Below are 19106 nucleotides of genomic sequence, written 5' to 3'. Positions count from 1 at the left end.
CGGGGGAGAATGACTTGTTGGCGGGCAGAGGGAGAGGCTTGTCATGGAAGACCGAAAAGCAATTGCGGAGCCAGATATTGTGTTTGACCTGGAAGACGTTGTAGATGAAGAGAAGGGGGCCCATCAGTGATTGATTTCTATAAACAATATGGATTAGGTGTGTGGTTTATGTGTAAGGTGGATTCGATTCAGAAAGGCAAATTAGAGCCAATGGTGGACACTGGATGAAAGACATTTTTCAATTTTGGACATTGCCATTTGAGAAGCAATATAGGAGAAAGAGTGTGGAATTTGGTGTTTGTCAGACATGGATTCCGCCTCAGCCCTTTCACTCAAAAGGTGAGTGATACAGGGAAGCTCAATCTCTGGACCTCCATGAATCTCTGAGAGGAAGAGACCCATATGCTCCTGCAGAGTGACCACAGCATGCGCTGGGCACACACTGTCCGAGGACCTCACCATCAGTCAGCCCCCTTCCCCTTTTGTTCCCTGCCCACAGGAAGTGCTCAGCCTTGGGGTGCTCCCCTGAAGGCCCTTCAAATCTGAGGGGACGTGGGACGTTCTCTCTTCTAGGTGGGAATTTGTACTTATAACTTTAAAGGTCCTTCTCTGTTTTAATGCGACATGGTTCTGTGCATTAATTACATCTACGTTTAGCCATTGATAAATGCATGAGGAAGAGAGAGTTAAATGCTTGTTTTATGAAGCCTGTGGCAGAGTCTTCCTGGCACAGTAAGATCAGTGGCTGACAAAGCGCCATGGCAGGCGTGAACTGCAGGCCTCATGGAGGAGGGCCGTCATGTGTCACGGAGAGTTCTAGCATGAGCTGCCTTTTATTAAATGACCAATAATGCGTGATAGGGAAGTTTCTTTGAACTTTCAAGTCAGTTACTAATTTTTTTGGTCTTGTTTTTAAGGTTTGGCTTTTAGAGATAAGGGCATTAAGTTTGGCTAAAATTTATTAAGTCTTTTGAAAGCTGCTGTGAAACGGATAATTGAATGAGTTGGTGGTAGTGGTTGAGTAAAACTGTTGAGTTGACACATGTGTCACCCCAGTACAATCAAGGAATTGTCTGCCGCTTAGAAAATCGCTACTGTGAACAAAAATAAGCCCAATTATTTGAAATGATAATTTTCAGATTTTGGATTTATGTAAAAATGCAGGCAAATCCTGAAATTTTGTACACAGGATGAGCCCTGTTTTTTCAATACCTGGCAGTTCTAGGTCAGAGTGAACAGGAATCACTGATAATGGAAGGAGAAGAAAGCTAGAGACTTTTCTGGTTCAGCTTCTACCTAGGGAGGAGTTCTGGCATGGACACATTTTTTGAAACTGTGGATAGGTTATATAGGTTATATATATCTTAGAAGCCAGAATTCTTGAGGTTATAGTACTCTCGAGCTTGAGCTCCTAGGAATTCTGAAGGGTAACCTTGATTCTTTAAAATGAATAGAGGCTGAATTTATCTAAGCCCCAGTTTCTCTGTGACTCAGTTTCTCCCTCTGTGAAGTAGTGGCAAGAACACTTGTTCCTTTTTACAGTTCTTAAGGATGGTTTAGAGTAATAAAAGGTTAAATTAAAGGTTTTTAGAGTAATAAAATAATTTGATATTCTTAAGTAAAATGTGCTCTAAAACTGTGTTTCTCTCCACGGAAATGAAAATTAGCTTGTTCATTTTTTTTTTTTTTAGCTGTAACGGCCACTGGGAGATTAAGCTAGAATAAAGGAGTTTTAAAAATAGTGCTGTTCAAGGGTATTCTAATTAGATTACTTCTTGTGTAACTTAAGGGTGAGTTTCATTAACTCTGATTTTCACAAGTTGGAGGCAACTTCTGTTGTGCTCTGGTCAAAAGTCATCTCTAACATTGCTTATGGATAAGTGGACAACTAATTGTTAGAAATGCTACGAGTAGTGATGAGAAATGTTATGGTGTGGCCTCTTAAAGGAGTCCGTAGTACACACATTTAAGGTTAATGAAAGTCATGAGCTTTGATAAGGGTGTGTTTATGTCTGCCTTTCATGAAAATTGGTATTCCTCTCATCTTTTATTTCAGCAAGTATAGTTAAACTATGAAATAAACTTGACAAACTAAGTGTGTGCATCTTGCTTTCTTAGATCCAATATCTTTGCAGCTTGTAAGGAAATTTGAGATGATACAGCTTCCTGCAAATCATGTGGCACTGCCTCTAATTTTCTCTCCCTGCCACTAGCAACCTTCCAGCAAATCGAAGTGGAAGTTAAAGAATGGAATCTTCTCTTTTCCCTTCACACCCTTGGCTGCTATAAAGTCATATTTTATAGTTCTAGTGTATGACAGTTGAAGACATGTTCAGGGAGCTGAGGAAAGGGAAACACGAGTCTTCTTGCTCTGACCTTTAGCTGCCTTCCTTCAGGATTAATGGTAGAGCTCTACATCACAATTTATTCCCAGCAGTTAGTTGTTGGGAGCTCGGGACTCCATGTATTAAGAAAACAAAAAGATGGCACAAACGATTTGGGCTGTTAAATGCAATGAGAGGACCATTTCCAAGTCTGCTCAGTTGTGGTTCCTCTGGTTTTAATTCTCAGCCATCAGAAGGCCTCTGTGACCAGAAGGAGGGGACCCTGTCATTCCCTCTGACATGTTTGCTTCAGGAGGCATTCGGCCATAACCCAGAAGCTGCTGGACACTGGTGTCCTCGGGCTCTGGAGACAGAGGAGTTGGAGTTGGGTGACTGGAGTGCTGTCCTTGGTGTCTTCCAGTCAGTTTGCCTCCCTCTCCCCACCCTCCTTGGCCTTCACTAGTCCACAGGTGTCAGTCACATACCCGCCTCGACTAGACGCTGAGGATCCCCAGAGAAACCGTCCTTCTCCCAGGAGAACCACTCATTCATTATGAGACTCTGTAAAAACTGTCAGGAGAACTCAGCTTAGACCACTGCAGAAATGCTAACTAATCAAGAAATTCAATTACCGGGAGTTGATCCTTCTGCGTTTGGAAAGACCCCCCATTTCAGGGCTGGGGGCCTGTGGGGCGCAAAGGCTCCATAAAGTCCATGTTTACACATTCCCACTGCGTTGAACTACACACAGAAAACAATTAGTAGCATTTCTTATACCTTGTTATGCAACTTCACTTGTGTTTGTGGCAGGATTTCTCTCCAGGTTTCTGACAGGAGAACGTCACTCTTTCTCCCGAGCCACAGCAGGAACAGAGAGACCGGGAGACAAGGATGGGTCTGAGGCTGCTTGACAGTCACAGCCCGGGCTTGGCTCTGCAGACTGACTTCCTGCCGCCCAGGCTGCCTGGCGCTCCATCCAGCAGGAGCTGCCAGGGCAGCTGAAGCTGCTGATTACAAAGCCGCAGCTCATAGGTTAATAATTTTGTCTGGACTTCTATCAAGGCCGGGATGCCGGTCAGCAGCAAATGCAGGAAATTTTAAGAGATCAAGAGCAGTTGACAACAAAATCCATTCTGGGATGTTTTTAACAAAACAAGGATTCAGCACTTCCTGGGGGTGAGGACCAAAATGGAACATGACTGGTAGCCAGACTCACCTCTCCGATCTCGCACGTCTGTTTTGAGCCATGAGGAATGGTCTAAAAATAATGCCTGGGCCTCCCAGTATTAGTGCTTTTGTTATTTATCCTTTTATGCTTTGGTCCTTTTTTTTTTTTTTTTAATGCTTTGGTCTTTTGAAAAAGGTCTTTATATGGGTTGAGAGTTTCCTATCATTTGTATTTATAGAGTCCTTTATTCTGAAGGCTTCCAACTGCCTACTCCCATTTCTGAGAACTAGGTGGCAGGTCTTCTCTGGGGGAAGCGTTCAGATGGGCTATAAAGAGAGTGGTGGAAAAATGAGAAGAGAAGGCCAGTCTTTTGGTGACTTAGGGGTCAGCTTGCTCATCAGTTGCTCTGACTTTTCCTAAGAAGGGATAGCACTCCCTCTTGACTTCACCTGGGCTGGGGTCCCCCACTCGAATCCTCCCCTCCCCTCCTGTCTAAAGTTTGCCTTTCCTACTTGACCTCGTGGAGTTGGGCCTGCCCTACCCTTTGTTTCTGACCACTGCTCCTCCCTTCTCTGATTTTTGAGGGTTTTTTATGAGGGTTGTGGCCCCTCACGCCACCTTCAAGTCATACTTCACATGCATCTGTCTCTCCAACATGACTTTAGGCCCTTTGGGGACAGACACCTGACCAGTATATTTTTCCAGATGCCCAGTGCCCCTAATGTGACAATAGGGCCTTCACATAACCAGCAAGTCCGAACAGAGGTCATTCCTAGTCCTAATGCCTAAGATGATTCAGACCCAAATCACGAAAAAGATAACCATCTAGCAACTGACCCCGACACAGTGAAGTGTAGCTTGTAATACCTGTGTTCCCTGCATTACTGGATTATTCATGGTTCACTGCCTAGTTTCTCAGCATTTCAGTTAATTCATCTGAGTTACAATAAGATACTGCTGAGAATTGTGCTTAGAGACTAAAAGGAAGCCCTCTGCCCATATTGGAAGAGCTTCTTAAGTGTGGCATAATTACGATGAGCCAATCGTCCTCCTAGGAACAATGGAGGGAAAAGCTGTGGCAGAAAGGGACCCCCCTCCCCCCAGTGGCATTTGGTTAAGATCTAACACTGATTTAAGAACACTGATCACAGCCATGGGACATGAGACTGAAGACAATGCTACCCTCCTTGGGGGTAGTTCACAGTTTACTCCACACGCTGGGTTTTTTTTTTTTTTTTTCCCCACAGATGGACATAAAATAAGGCGCAAGCTGGACGGATAACCGGCGGGGAAGGCTCTGGTCTCAGTCCCACTGTCACAGCCAGCAGCTCCTTGGCCCCTTGATTCCTCCAGAGCCCTGGCCACCCCTGGCCAGATATGGGATGCATCCTGATGGGCCAAATACAGCCCTGTCCCTCAGATGTCTCGTGGTCTGGTCTTGCTTTCTCTGTTGATCCTAATGCGTCTAGTGATCTGATGACTAACAGCTTTCAAATGGGCACAAGGAAAATAGGAGTGAATATTGCCTATTGAACATGGAAGTAGCAAACTTACTCAGGAAAGGAGGGAATATTGGAATGGGTTGGAGAGAATGTGAACATGTGGAGAGGCAACACTGTCCAGATAAAGACATGGGAGATTGGAGGCCCTGTGGGTGGTCATGTGTGAAGGGGGCAAACTGGTGAAGGGACTAGGTCCCAGATTCCTAACACCTGTGTGCCTAGAAGAGCCATTGCCAAGAGCTGTGGAAACAGCACAAGATAACAGAAACAGCTCACTCGGAATCAGAGGTTGTTCTCAACTACTTTATACTACTGTTCTCCCACTTGATTGCTTAATATGTCCTGAACAATTTATTAACGTCCCTCAGCCCTGATTTTATCATATGCAAGTTGGTGGTTAATACGTAACCTCTCCAGCAATAAGAAAATTTAATAGGAAAAATCACAAAGAATGACAGCAAATGCCATTAAACACCTAGAAGTATTTTTAAGGAAAATTGATGTGATCAAAATGAAGAGAATGAGAAATCTTTACTGAATATAGAATGTACACATAAAATAATATATACATTTGAACAAATGTTATGTTCCCAGATAAGAAAATGGCTATTGTGAAAATATTGTTCCCAAATTAATGCACAACTTTAATGTAAGTCATTTCAGTATCCTCATGGCTATTTTAGAAACAGAAGAAATTCTGAGATTATCAATGTGAATATTTCAAATAAATCTTTGAATAAAAAGTAAAAACAATTTAGCTTTATAATTATTAAACTCTGTTATAAAGATACAGTTCTCAAAACAATTTGTTTTTTGTTCATGAATAGACAAATCAATGAAACAAAAATAACTCAAACATCTTGATACATAGAGATAAAGATATACTGATATGTGAATGAATGAAGGGCTCTATGGTACATAAAGCAACATGAATAAGTCTAAAATAAATGTATTATTCTACAACTCACATAGGAATAACCTGTTAGAAAATAAGGAGAAAAAGTAATTAGTCTTAAAACAAACACACTAGGTAAAGTTCAAACTAATATGGAAGTTCAAATATAAAATAACCAAAGACAGATGAAAGGGAAAACTTCATCAAATATTTGGAAAAAAGATCTGCCCTTCATCCTGTGGGTTCAGAAATTCATTTTTTAAAAATTGTACCAGAGTTTATTGAACCCCTGAATGCTGCTTTGAGCTGTTCAAACTCATAAAACCAGTATAAACCACTTAGTGACAACTTACTAATTTATAGGGGGATGAAAGCTGTCTTTGGTCCCACAGGACACTACATGGTGAGTGTGGAGTAAGAGCAAGGAGAGGCTGAAACCTGGCCTGGAGTTTAAGATGCACCTGCTGGACCATCTGGAAGTTAAGGATTGCAAATTGCAACACACTATCAGATAATCAGATGGTATCACATTCCTTTGTTTCCCCAGATTCGCCTAAACCGGCTTGAGCACTCCTCCCCAGCACTGTCAGGAAGTCTGTTGCGATGTTGGCTCGATCTTTGGATTTCTGGATCATTCAAGAAGCCCAGAAAATCGTGGTCCCTCCATCTCTCCAAGTAGAGGGATCTGGCCCTTCAGCTCACGGGTGCCATAAGCACAAGGCAACTCTGAGTCCAGGCCTGTGAGGGGATGCTCTGGGTGCCCCCACTTCGGCTAGCTTGGTGTGGTTTCAGAATCTCCCCCACCCCCCTCCTAGAAGTGGTAAAATGCTTTCAGTTCTTTCCAGCTTGGCTTTCCCAGCATCTGTGCAGTAGAGAAACCGGTGACTCTTGCCTTTCTTTTCGACTCCCCTTGCCCCTTTCCAGGCCTTGAGATGGGAAGGTATCAACCCCAGCCTTTTTGTGCAGACGAGGGCACATCTTTCTGGTCGCGTAGAAGAGGGAGACCTGGCATTGTCAAATCATCCATCGGAGGGTGACCATGTAATTTATTTTCTGAAACAATACAGTTTGAGAGTGAAATGGAGGCGAGTGGGGGGTATTAATCATGCTGAGAAAATGGGAGTAAAGCAGGACTATCTAGCCCCCTCCCTTACTTGTATGGTCTTGTATTTTCTGGGCTCGCCTGGCCAGCCCAGCGCTACTTCTGACTGTGACATACTTTAGCTACATTGATTCCATGAATACTGCTACATTCTTCCCTGCCTCCATCCCTTCAGGGTAACATCTCAAATTTCTGAACTCCCTGATTATGGGTCGGTTATTATCGTAGAACTCTCGCAGGAAATCTTGTCTCCAAGTTCCTGAGGGCATCTCAGGATGGTTGTCCACCTATTTCCTCTTGCCTTCCTTTTTCCTCTCCCCTGCCCACCGGAGGGGATTTATCGGAATAAAACAACCTGAAATTGTAGTATTATTTAAAATAATGCAGTAATAAAATCCCAGGAGCAATGCAAATGTTCTACAATAAGGGAATGTCCAAATAAACTTGACAGTATCTGGATGATTAGCTAATATTTAGGAAGGTGATGATTTTGAAGAATTTGACAACACGGAAAATGCATATGCGATAATGATTATAATGCTATAATGGTTAGTGAAAAATTAAGAAGGAGGCTATAAAGTCATACCACTCTGACTATAATTATGTGAAAATAATAACAAATATGTTAAAATGTCAGGATGGAAAATGATGCCAAAATGGTAACAATAGCTTTGTTTCAATTATGGAATTAGGAGTGATTTTTTTTCCCTCTCTTTCCCTATTCTACAATTTTTCTGGAATGTGGTTAATATAATGGAAACAATGTCCTCTCCCTCCCCTTCTGCAGGAATTAAATGAGGTAATTATTATGAAGTGCCTTTCCTTTGTTTCTTCCCTCTCTGTAACCCCATTGTATCCTTACGACCTTGTCCTGAAAGAGAGAATGGGGTTTGGGTGGATTCCCTTGTTGATAGGGGGTATTCTCAGGGCAAGGCTTTCTCCTGTTTTCTCTCTTGTCCTCCAGCTATGTCAACCTTGAGTCACAAATGACATGTTCTTGACAACCCCACTGGACTTATCTTGGGGACCTCCTGCACCTGCAAAGCAAAAGCTTCCCTATCACTTCTATAGAAACTTCAACCCTGTCAAAAACAGCTTTGTTATGTGAAGTTTTATTGGGAAAGGAAATGTCCTGAGAATTTTCTACAGTTCAGCGTGTTACGAAAGTTCACTCCTTCTTTCTGACACTCACTCAGATTTCTGGCCACCCTGGTGGTCCTGGCTCTCACATGTTGAACTATGATTCCCTGCTCAGGTTCTGAATTCTGAATTTAGCTTCATCTTGGTGGATGTTTTCCACATCTTCAATTTTATTTTATTTTTTTTCTCAACCATTTGTGAAAAGGAAAGGGATTCTTTTTGAGGACGATTCATCTTTCTGCCATCGATTAATGAAGCCATCTCCAAATAGGATCCCCCCTTCCAAGACAATCTTGGAAGAACCGATGTGTCCTTGGAGGAACCTTTGCACAGAACAAAGGGTAGGAGCCTGGGAGAAGCCAAGGTTCTGCTGTCAGATTTTCTCCCATGAGCCAACTGAACTCAGAAAATAGCCCCTTAGAAATATTTCCTCCACCTTTTGGAAAATCCTGACCTCACTAATGTTAAAGAGCCTTTGAAGAATTTGACAAGAATTTGAAGTCCATCTCCAATATTTCAGCATCGCTTCTAAAGCAGACTATGGGCTCATTCTCATGACCATCAGGAGAGGCTAGTTCATTCTAACAATAAGAGTTCTAATTTAAAAAGTAGAAGTCTGGGTGGCTCAGTGGGTTAAAGTTTCTGCCTTCGGCTCAGGTCATGAGCCCAGGGTCTGGGGATCGAGCCCCGCATCGGGCTCTTTGCTCAGTGGGGAGCCTGGTTCCTCCTCTCTCTCTACCTGCCTCTCTGCCTACTTGTGATCTCGACTGTCAAATAAATAAAATCTTAAAGAAAAAAAAGTGAAGTACAGAGCTATATGTGCCTTGAGGTGTCATTCATATTAAAATGTATTTAGCATGTATATATTTACATGTGCATAGGATATTCCTGCAGCGATGAAATCAGTAACAAACCTCCTCTGGAGTGAATAAGTGGAAGGCTAAAAAACAACAGAGACAGATATTTATGTGTATTTTTAAAAAATTTCTTTTGACTTTTGTGTATCTATTTCTGTATATATATTTATATCTGTATCAGCATTCCTATCTATTACATATTTAATTTTTTTCTAGTAAATATATGTATGGATGTACGTATATACATATCATATTTATATTTACTAGAAAAAAGTTAAATGTACAATTGGTGGGAATGCTAAAGAGACTTTTCCATTTGGGTGAATAACCCCTTAGGACAATTTTCTTATTTTCATCTATCTGCATTAAAAAGGGAAATAATTTCCATGCCTATATCTTTGGCAAGCCCTCTAACCCTACTTTCTCAAATTGCTTCAGGCTGCTGCAAACACATTTAAGGTTTGCTTTCTTTGCTTTTCAGCTCCTCACTCTCCTGGGAGCCACTTTACAAATTTTCTGGCTAAGAACCCACCCCACCCTTCCCTGTCCCACCAGCAAAAGGTACAAGAAATCCAAAACATAAATACTGGAAAGTGGATTTTTGATAAGAACTTAAGACATAATATTTATATAAACTTCAGCTCTTACAAAGTGCATCGAATAGTCTGGATGTTGAACGATAAGGAGAATGTAGTTTTCAGCAGCAAAGTCAAGGTGATCTAAAATCGTTTACACATGGACAGAGGAATTAGTAAGTGGATGGTGTAAGTTATGAATTGCTCCTTCACATTCAGGTGCAAGAAGCATCACATTTCTTTATTTTTCTAAATCAAATTACACCTGGCTCCGAGCATCTATTCCCCTTACTAACAGGGTTAGCAAGAAACACAATACTGGCCATTCTTGGGGCTCCCTCCCCTTCAGTTAGATTGCACAAGGATCGTGGGGCTTACAAGTCCAAGGAAATGGGGAAGCTGCTTCTTGGCCTGTCTGTTCAGTATAAGTGTCACTGTTGCCTTCCCTCTGCTGCATGATTGTCCTGTCACCTGTGGGACACCGGGGCCTGGAAATGCTCTCACACCATATCATTGGCCAGAGAGAGTGTTTGCCACTCACTGGGCTCAGAGGCAGCAGAATGTAATTTCCAGGGTCCCCAGCAGCCCTGAAGGACTAGCTCCCCTACTCTGGGAACACCATCTTCCCTCTTTTTACTTATACAGAAGCACAATTTCTTTTGAGTACCCAGTTTTCTGAAATAAAAGCTGGTGTTTTCAAGGCTGCTGTCCTACCTTCTGAGATTTGGGTCTGGGGGGTTGAAGTCTCAGGAACACAGTGGCTGTTTCTCTGAGTCGAAGTTTTCTCTGGCCCTCGTCGTCAGCAGCAACAGCATCTCTAGTGAAATGCTTGTTTTCCTCAGTGTCCATCTTCCTCTCTCCTCTCTCAGAGACAAGACTGTCTCTTCCTTGAACACTTTAGGTCCTCTCTGGTCCTAGGTCTTCGAGCTCAGTCACTCAGTGCTTGGATGCCCAAGGTTCCTGGTACTTGTAGGTCACCTGGGACCAGCGGGTTTTACGGCTCACCCTTGGACAGCAACACCCCTGTCCTCTTAGTCACCATGTGTGCAGGGAAGGAGGTGCCTGCAGGATGTTTGGAAGCCCTCTTTTGGGGCTTTGTCATATCTGGCTCACCTGAGCATTTGCAGTCTAGAAAAGTGGTTCTCATACTTTGGGTGTGTTAAGGAATTACCTACGTGGGGTGCTTAAGGAACACAGTATCTGAGCATCTTGAGACAGTAGTAGGCCATGTGAAAGATGGCTTTTAACCTCTCTCATAGCTAATTCTAATGTGGCTGGCCCATGAAAACATTCCTTATACTTTCAAAAGACAAGTCTACCTTCTCACGTTACTCTAGAATCTCCACTCATTTTTCCAACAGCATATTCATTTCCAGAAAGTGGTTAAGTAGGGCCTGTCAGTGCCCTAATTAGCATTATTTAATTAAGGTGTGATGAGCTCTTCTGTTTGCTTTCATCTACCATGCTCTGCTGAGAGCTTCTCCAGCTGTTCCTCATGTCCTGGCAGAGAGGGTGGGCTGGGATACTGAGTGCTTCTTCTATGACCGAGGGATGAACTGAGGGCAGGTGCATAAAGTAATTAGCTGTAGGGTGCATTGAATACTGGAAAATGAGAGATGAAAACAGAAGGACAGAGAAACTAGCATTCTGAAGAGAACTTTAAAGATTATTGCCTCATATTGTTGAAATCTGCTTTCAAATTTCATTTTTTTAGATGATAAAGAGTAATATGTATTCAAGCTCAATTCATACAATACAAATGTGCATGAATAAAAAGTTAATAATGCCCATTCCTTCCCCTAGACTCACACCACAGAGGTAGCTGATGTTAAGGCATTGCTATGCATCCCTCCATGTTTTTCTTAGTGATCTGAAAGTTATATAGAGATAAAGGAATTTTTTTAATAAAAAAAAAATAGAAAGTGAAGACATTATTTTATTTGTTTCTGTCACCTAACATTAAATAAATGGACCCCTGTCACCTAAACAATAAATCATGGACATCAGTTCTAGTTCAATTCAAATAGATCTTTACCACTTTGTGTAGTCGCTTTCACTCTCCCAACATATTCAAGTCTTCATGAAAAAGACCCCTGACCAATGCATATACACACTTTAAATTTTAATAGCTTCTGTCAAATTACATTATCAAGACTTGTATTACTACAATGCATGCAACTCATTAACCACACTCTCGATAGCATGAATTTCTCATTTGCATATAAATGCTTTAAAAATAATGTTATTGCTTCATTGCAAGATGATAGAAGCCCATCGCTAAAAATCTCTAGACCCAATAGCGTAAGGTGGTCATTGTTTACACTCAGATCAGCATTTGTTTTGATATTTCTTTATGGCCATTGACACATACGCCAAAACTCTTAAGTGAGTGGTATCACGTTAAAACAGCTATTGTTTGACCTGCTTTTAAAACTCAGTGCTATGTTGTGAACCTCTTTCTGGGTCAACAAATGGAGATTTGCACCATCAATGTATTGGTGTAATGGGGGTACCTGTATTCTTCCTTCCCTTACTTTTTGTGTATGTGCATTTCCAACTCTCACTTTCTGGGACACATGTGTTCATACAAATCCCCATTTCTTTTTTTAAAAGATTTTATTTATTTATTTGACATAGAGAGAGAGATCACAAGTAGGCAGAGAGGCAGGCAGAGAGAGAGGAGGAAGCAGGCTCCCTGCTGAGCAAACAGCAAGATGCGGGGCTCAATCCCAGGACCCTGGGATCATGACCCAAGCTGAAGACAGAGGCTTTAACCCGCTGAGCCACCCAGGTGCCCCATACAAATCCCCATCTCTAACTACTGGAGGTACTCTGTTTTAGGTTTCTTTTTTCACAGATTAGAAATAATTACATTTGAAAATATCTAAAAGTATTTGCTTTTCTTCAAAGATGTGAACTACTGTTAAAACAAGTATTTGAATCTTTGAATTACTCATTTTTAAAAAAGGATTTTGTTTGTTTATTTGAAAGAGAGCAAGTAAGCAAGAGCAGGAGGGACAGAGGGAGAGAGAGGGAGAAACCCAAAGAGACTCTGCCCTGGGCACAGAGCCCCATGTGGACCCTGATTTCAGGACCGTGAGATGAGACCTGAGCAGAAACTGAGAGCTGGACACTTAACTGACACTAACTCCATTTGTTAAATGGAGCTTATACTATGCTTTATTGATTTACCCTTAGTTTTTAAGTTTGCAACATGTTCTATGTTTACTTTTTTAATTTGGAAGGTATAGCATTTTTTTTTTTTGGTTCTACATTTATAATAGTAGGTAATAACCTTAAATCTACTTTTAAAATTTTTAACAGAATTATTAAATGTTTTGCTCAATATTCAATTTTAGAAATAAATTACTATTACTCTATTATTTATAGAAATAAATATTGTCACTTAAGGTGAAGAAATGAGGATATATAATTATTACTCACTGCCTGTCATGCCCCAATTTGTTATTCCATGTTCTAGAAGTTTTGCTCCTTGGTACCATTGTAAATTATTAATATTTTTACATTGAGAGGGTATTCCTTTAAAGAATGGAAACTCTAATTACCTAAGTTAATTATATTTAATTATCTTTCTTTATTTTCTCTTATTATGGTATACTTCAATAGGTAAGTTGTACATGTTTCAAATGTACACTTTGAAAAGTTTTGATATATGTCTGTGAAACCATCACAGCAATTAAGGTAATGAGTGTATCACTCACCCCTAAGAGTTTCCTTGTATCTTCTGGTAATCTTTACTTCTTGTTCCGCCCTGGCCCCCTCTTCAGATGACAACTGATTTCTTTCCTGTCACTACAGACTAATTTGTATATTCTAGATTTTATATAAATGGAGCCATTTAGTATGTAAGCTTTTTGCTTGGCTCCTTTCATAGTATAATTATTTTGAGATTTATTTATGTTTCCATGTGTATCAATAGTTAACTGCTATTTATTTCTGAATGTATTCTGTTGTACGGATATATAGTTGACCCTTGAACAGTCTAGATTTGAACTGGGTAGGTCCACATATATACAAAAAGGACACTACTATAAATATATTTATTTTTTCCTCAATAGCATTGTCTTTTCTCTAGGGTCCTTTAGTGCAAGATTACTCTGTATTAATAAAATATGTGTTAATTGACTGCTTATGTTGTTGTTAAGGCTTCTGGTCAAGAGTAGGCTATTAGTAGTTAAGCTTTTTTTGGGAGTCAAAAGTTATACATGAATTTTCAATTGTGCAGAGGGTTGGTCTCTCTAACCCCCTTATTGTTCAACACAATTGTTTATTCATTCTTTTGTTGATGTCATTTAGGTCTTTTTCAGTATTAGGCTGTTACAAATAAATCCACTAGGGACATTTTTGGTGAATTTTGTATAGACATGAGCTTTTATTTTTCTTGGAAAGATAACCATGGGGCATGGTTGCATCATATAGTAGGTATAATGTTTTAAGAAACTGCAAACCTATTTTCCAGAGCAGTTGGGCCATTTTACAATACCAACAGCAGTATATGAGAATTTTAGTTGCTTGGCATCCTTGCCAACACTTGGTGTCTTTTTAGTTTCAGAGATTCTAATAGGTGTGTAGGTAGGGGTCTCGTGATTTTATTTTTTATTTTCCAAATGAGTAATGACGTTAGGCATTTTTTCATGTGTTTGTTTGCCACCCACCTATCTTCTTTGGTAAGAGATCTGTTAAAATGTTTTGCCCATTTTTCTTGGGTTGTTTGGTTTCTTATTGTTGAGTTTTGAGAGGTCTTTATGTGTTTTGGGTGCAAATATTTAATTATTATGCAATTATTTTCTTCCATGACTTGCCTTTTAATTCTCTTAATTGTGTATTTGAAAGAGCTGAAGTTCTTAATTTTAATGAAGTCCAATTTATCAATAACTTTTTGTAGATCATTTCTTGCTATCGTATCTGAACTGTCTTTGCCCAATATAAGGTCACTGTGGTTTTCTCCTGTTTTCCTCTAGAATTATAATATTTGACTCTCTCTCTCTCTCTACACACACACACACACACACACACACACACACATCTATGGCTCATTTTAAGTTAATTTTTTTATGTACAATGCAAGGTATGGGTTAAATGTCATTTAAAAATATAGATTATCTTTTTTCCCTCAGTACTATTTGTTGAAAAGATTATCCTTTGCCACTGAATTTTCTTTGCACCCTTCTTGAAGTTCATAAATGTGTAGGGCTATTTTTGGACCTTAGATTCTACTCCACTGATCAATTTGTCTTTATGCCAATTCCACACTATCTTGGTTACTGTGCTTTGATAAGTCTTGAAATCAGGTGATATTAGACCTGCAAACTTATTGTCTTGTGGATTTTTTGGTCTGTTCCAGGTCCTTCACATTTCCACTTGAAATATTAGAATCAGTTTGATAATTTCTACAAAATTCTCTGCTGCGATTTTGATTAGGATTGCATTGGATCTGTAGATCAACTTGGAGACAATTTTTATCTTAACAGTATAGTCCTCTGTTTATTTAGTCTTTTATAATTTTTCTGAGCATCATTTTGTAGATTTTAGTGTATAGGTCTTGCACATCTTTTACTAGATATTTACCTATGTATTTCATATTTTGTGTTGTTATTGTTAATACTATTAATTTTAAAATTTCAATTTCTGACTTTTCATTGTTAGCATGTAGAAATACATTTTATTTATTTATTTATTTATTTGACAGAAAGAGATCACAGGTAGGCAGAACAGCAGACAGAGAGAGAGAGGGGGAAGCAGGCTCCCCACTGAGCAGAGAGCCTGATGCAGGGCTCGATCCCAGGACCCCGAGATCATGACCTGAGCCGAAGGCAGAGACCCAACCCACTGAGCCACCCAGGTGCCCCTACATTTGATTTTTGTGTATTAATCTTCTATCCTGCAATTTGTTAGCCTTTCATACTAGTTCTAATATCTTTTTATAGCTTCTACAGGATTTTATGTATAGATAATGGTATCATCTGCACATAAATATAGTTTTACTTCTTCCCTTCCAAGCTGGATGTCTTTTGTTTCTTTTTCTTGCCTCACTGTCTTGGTTAGAACTTCCTTCTTGACGTTGGATTAAAAAAAAAAGGAAGGTGATGGATATGGTAATTAGTTTGGTTGTAGTAACCATTACAAAATGTATATACACATCAAAACATCACATTGCACAGCTTAAATACATACAATTCTTATTTGTCAGGAAGAAAGAAAGAAAGAAAGAAAGAAAGAAAGAAAAAAAGAAAGAAAGAAAGAAAGAAAGAAAGAAAGAAAAAAGAGTATTAAGAGCATGTGTCTTATTTTGCAACTTGGAGGAAGTATTCAGTCTCTTACCATTAAGTGTGAGGTTAGCTGTGGTCTTTTGTAGAGGGCTTTTATCAGATTGAGGAAGTCCTTTCTATTACTAATTTGCTGAGCGTTTTATTTTTGAGATAATTGATATTCTAATTTAAGAAATAACACAGAGAGATCCATAAAACCTTCACTGTTTCCCCAGTGATAACATCTTGCATAACTATTGTACAAATTCACAACCAGGAAATTGACATTGATACCACCATTGACCTTATTCAGATTTTACCAGATCTATGATTTCATTTGTGTGCGTGTGTGTATGTGCATGTGTGTGTGTATGTGTGTAGTTCTAGGCAGTTTTATTGCAAGTGTAGATTTTTGTTATCACCCCCACATTAAGATGCAGACAGCCCTAGGAAGATGTTGCTGCGGCTGAGGTCGAAGAGGTTGCTGCCTGTGTTCTCCTCAAGGATTTTGATGGATTCCTTTTGCACATTGAGGTCCTTCATCCATTTTGAGTCTATTTTCGTGTGTGGTGTAAGGAAATGGTCCAATTTCATTTTTCTGCATGTGGCTGTCCAATTTTCCCAACACCAATTATTGAAGAGGCTATCTTTTTTCCATTGGACATTCTTTCCTGCTTTGTCGAAGATTAGTTGACCATAGAGTCTATTTCTGGGCTCTCTATTCTGTTCCATTGATCTGTGTGTCTGTTTTTGTGCCAGTACCATGCTGTCTTGATGATGATAGCTTTGTAATAGAGCTTGAAGTCTGGAATTGCGATGCCACCAACTTTGGCTTTCTTTTTCAATATCCCTTCAGCCGCAGCAACATCTTCCTAGGAACATCGCCAAAGGCAAGGGAAGCAAGGGCAAAAATGAACTATTGGGATTTCATCAAGATCAAAAGCTTTTGCACAGCAAAGGAAACAGTTAACAAAATCAAAAGACAACTGACAGAATGGGAGAAGATATTTGCAAACGACATATCAGATAAAGGACTAGTGTCCAAAATCTATAGAGAACTTAGCAAACTCAACACCCAAAGAACAAATAATCCAATCAAGAAATGGGCAGAGGACATGAACAGACATTTCTGCCAAGAAGACATCCAGATGGCCAACAGACACATGAAAAAGTGCTCCATATCACTCGGCATCAGGGAAATACAAATCAAAACCACAATGAGATATCACCTCACACCAGTCAGAATGGCTAAAATCAAGTCAGGAAATGACAGATGCTGGCGAGGATGCGGAGAAAGGGGAACCCTCCTATACTGTTGGTGGGAATGCAAGCTGGTGCAACCACTCTGGAAAACAGCATGGAGGTTCCTCAAAATGTTGAAAATAGAACTGCCCTATGACCCAGCAATTGCACTACTGGGTATTTACCCTAAAGATACAAACATAGTGATCTGAAGGGGCACGTGCACCCGAATGTTTATAGCAGCAATGTCCACAATTGCCAAACTATGGAAAGAACCTAGATGTCCATCAACAGATGAATGGATCAAGAAGATGTGGTATATATACACAATGGAATACTATGCAGCCATCAAAAGAAATGAAATCTTGCCATTTGTGACAACGTGGATGGAACTAGAGTGTATCATGCTTAGCGAGATAAGTCAAGCAGAGAAAGACAACTATCATATGATCTCCCTGATATGAGGAAGTGGTGATGCAACATGGGGGCTTAAGTGGGTAGGAGAAGAATCAATGAAACAAGATGGGATTGAGAGGGAGACAAACCATAAGTGACTCTTAATCTCACAAAACAAACTGAGGGTTGCTGGGGGGAGGGGGGTTGGGAGAAGGGGGGCGGGGTTATAGACATTGGGGAGGGTATGTGCTTTGGTGAGTGCTGTGAAGTGTGTAAACCTGGCGATTCACAGACCTGTACCCCTGGGGATAAAAATATATGTTTATAAAAAAAAAAGATACAGACAGCCCATCACAAAGATCTCTTAAGCTAATCTTTTACTTCACAGCTGCCTCCTTTCCTATTCTCCTTCCCAGGGCCTGACAACCACTAATCTGTTCTTCATCTCTGTAATTTTGTCATTTCAAGAATGTGATATAAATGGAACCATACAGTGTGTAACCTTTTGAGAATGGTTTTCTTCATTCATCATAAGGCCCTGGAGTTCCACCCAAGTTGTTACATGTGTCAATAGTTCATTCTTCTTTGTTGCTGAGTAGTATTCTGTGGTTTGGATGTGCTAGTTTGTTTCAGTATTCACCCATTAAAAGACACTTGAATTGTTTCCAGTTATGGTTATTACATATAAAGCTGCTGTGAACATTTGTGTGCAGATTTTGTAAACATAAACCTGGGATAAATTTCTTTGGGATAAATGGTCAAGAGTATAATCCCTGGATCAGAAGATAATCCTTTTCTGTGAAATGTCTCACTTTTTTTGCCTGTTTTCTAGTTGGATTGATCTTGACTATTGAGTTTTGAGAGTTCTTTATATAGTCTAGATACTAGTCTCCAGTTGGGTATGTGGTTTGGAAATATTTTCTCCCAGCCCATAGCTTGTGCTTTTACCTTCTTCATACAGACTTTTGCAGAGCAACAAGATTTTTACTTTTGATGAGGTCCACTTTATCAATTTTTTTGCATTTTCTGGACTGTACTTTTAGGGTCAAGTGTTAACAACTCAAGTTTCCAAAGGCTTTCTCCTGTTCCCCCCCCCCCTAAAAATTTTATAGTTCTACATTTAAGTTTATGGTTCATTTGGAATAACATTTGTACAAGGCATAAAGTTTAGGGGCTTCTGCCCCTCCCCCCCATTAATGTCCAGTGACCCTATTGTCTTTTGTTAGAATTACCCTATTGTCTTTTGAATTGCTTTTTACCTCTGTCAAAGATCTATTGGGCATATTTGCATGGGTCTACTTCTAGGTTCCATTGATATAAGTGTCTATCTCTGCTAATACCAACTTTCTTATTTACTGTAATTGTATAGTAAGTGTTAACAATGGATAGGGTGATTTCTCCCATTTACTTATCCTTTTTCAAAATTGGTTTCACTACTCTAGGTTCTTGCCTTTCCATATAAATTTTAGATAAATTTGTCTTATTTTATTTAACTATTTTTATAGTCGTTTCAGAAGAAGAATTTAGTGATTCGTCAGTTGGATATAACACCCAGTGCTCATCACATCATGTGCCCTCCTTAATGCCCATCACCCAATTACTCCATCCCCCCACCGACCTCCCCTCCAGCAACCCT

General features: G+C 39.9%; 1 long non-coding RNA gene across 1 annotated transcript in view; it reads left to right on the top strand.

The window, feature by feature from the left end:
- The window catches only part of LOC116573554, a 33418-nt gene that overhangs the window by 14049 nt on the left and 263 nt on the right, over positions 1-19106 (top strand). Inside the window, exon 2 of the long non-coding RNA XR_004278873.1 lies at positions 6437-6564. This is a non-coding gene — a long non-coding RNA (uncharacterized LOC116573554). The remainder of the gene's footprint in view (positions 1-6436; positions 6565-19106) is intronic.

The sequence above is a fragment of the Mustela erminea genome, chromosome 14 (genome assembly GCF_009829155.1).
Source record: "Mustela erminea isolate mMusErm1 chromosome 14, mMusErm1.Pri, whole genome shotgun sequence".
Lineage (NCBI taxonomy): Eukaryota > Metazoa > Chordata > Mammalia > Carnivora > Mustelidae > Mustela > Mustela erminea.
The sequence above is the reverse complement of the archived record's forward strand: the minus strand, read 5'-3'. Positions and strand labels throughout refer to the sequence as shown.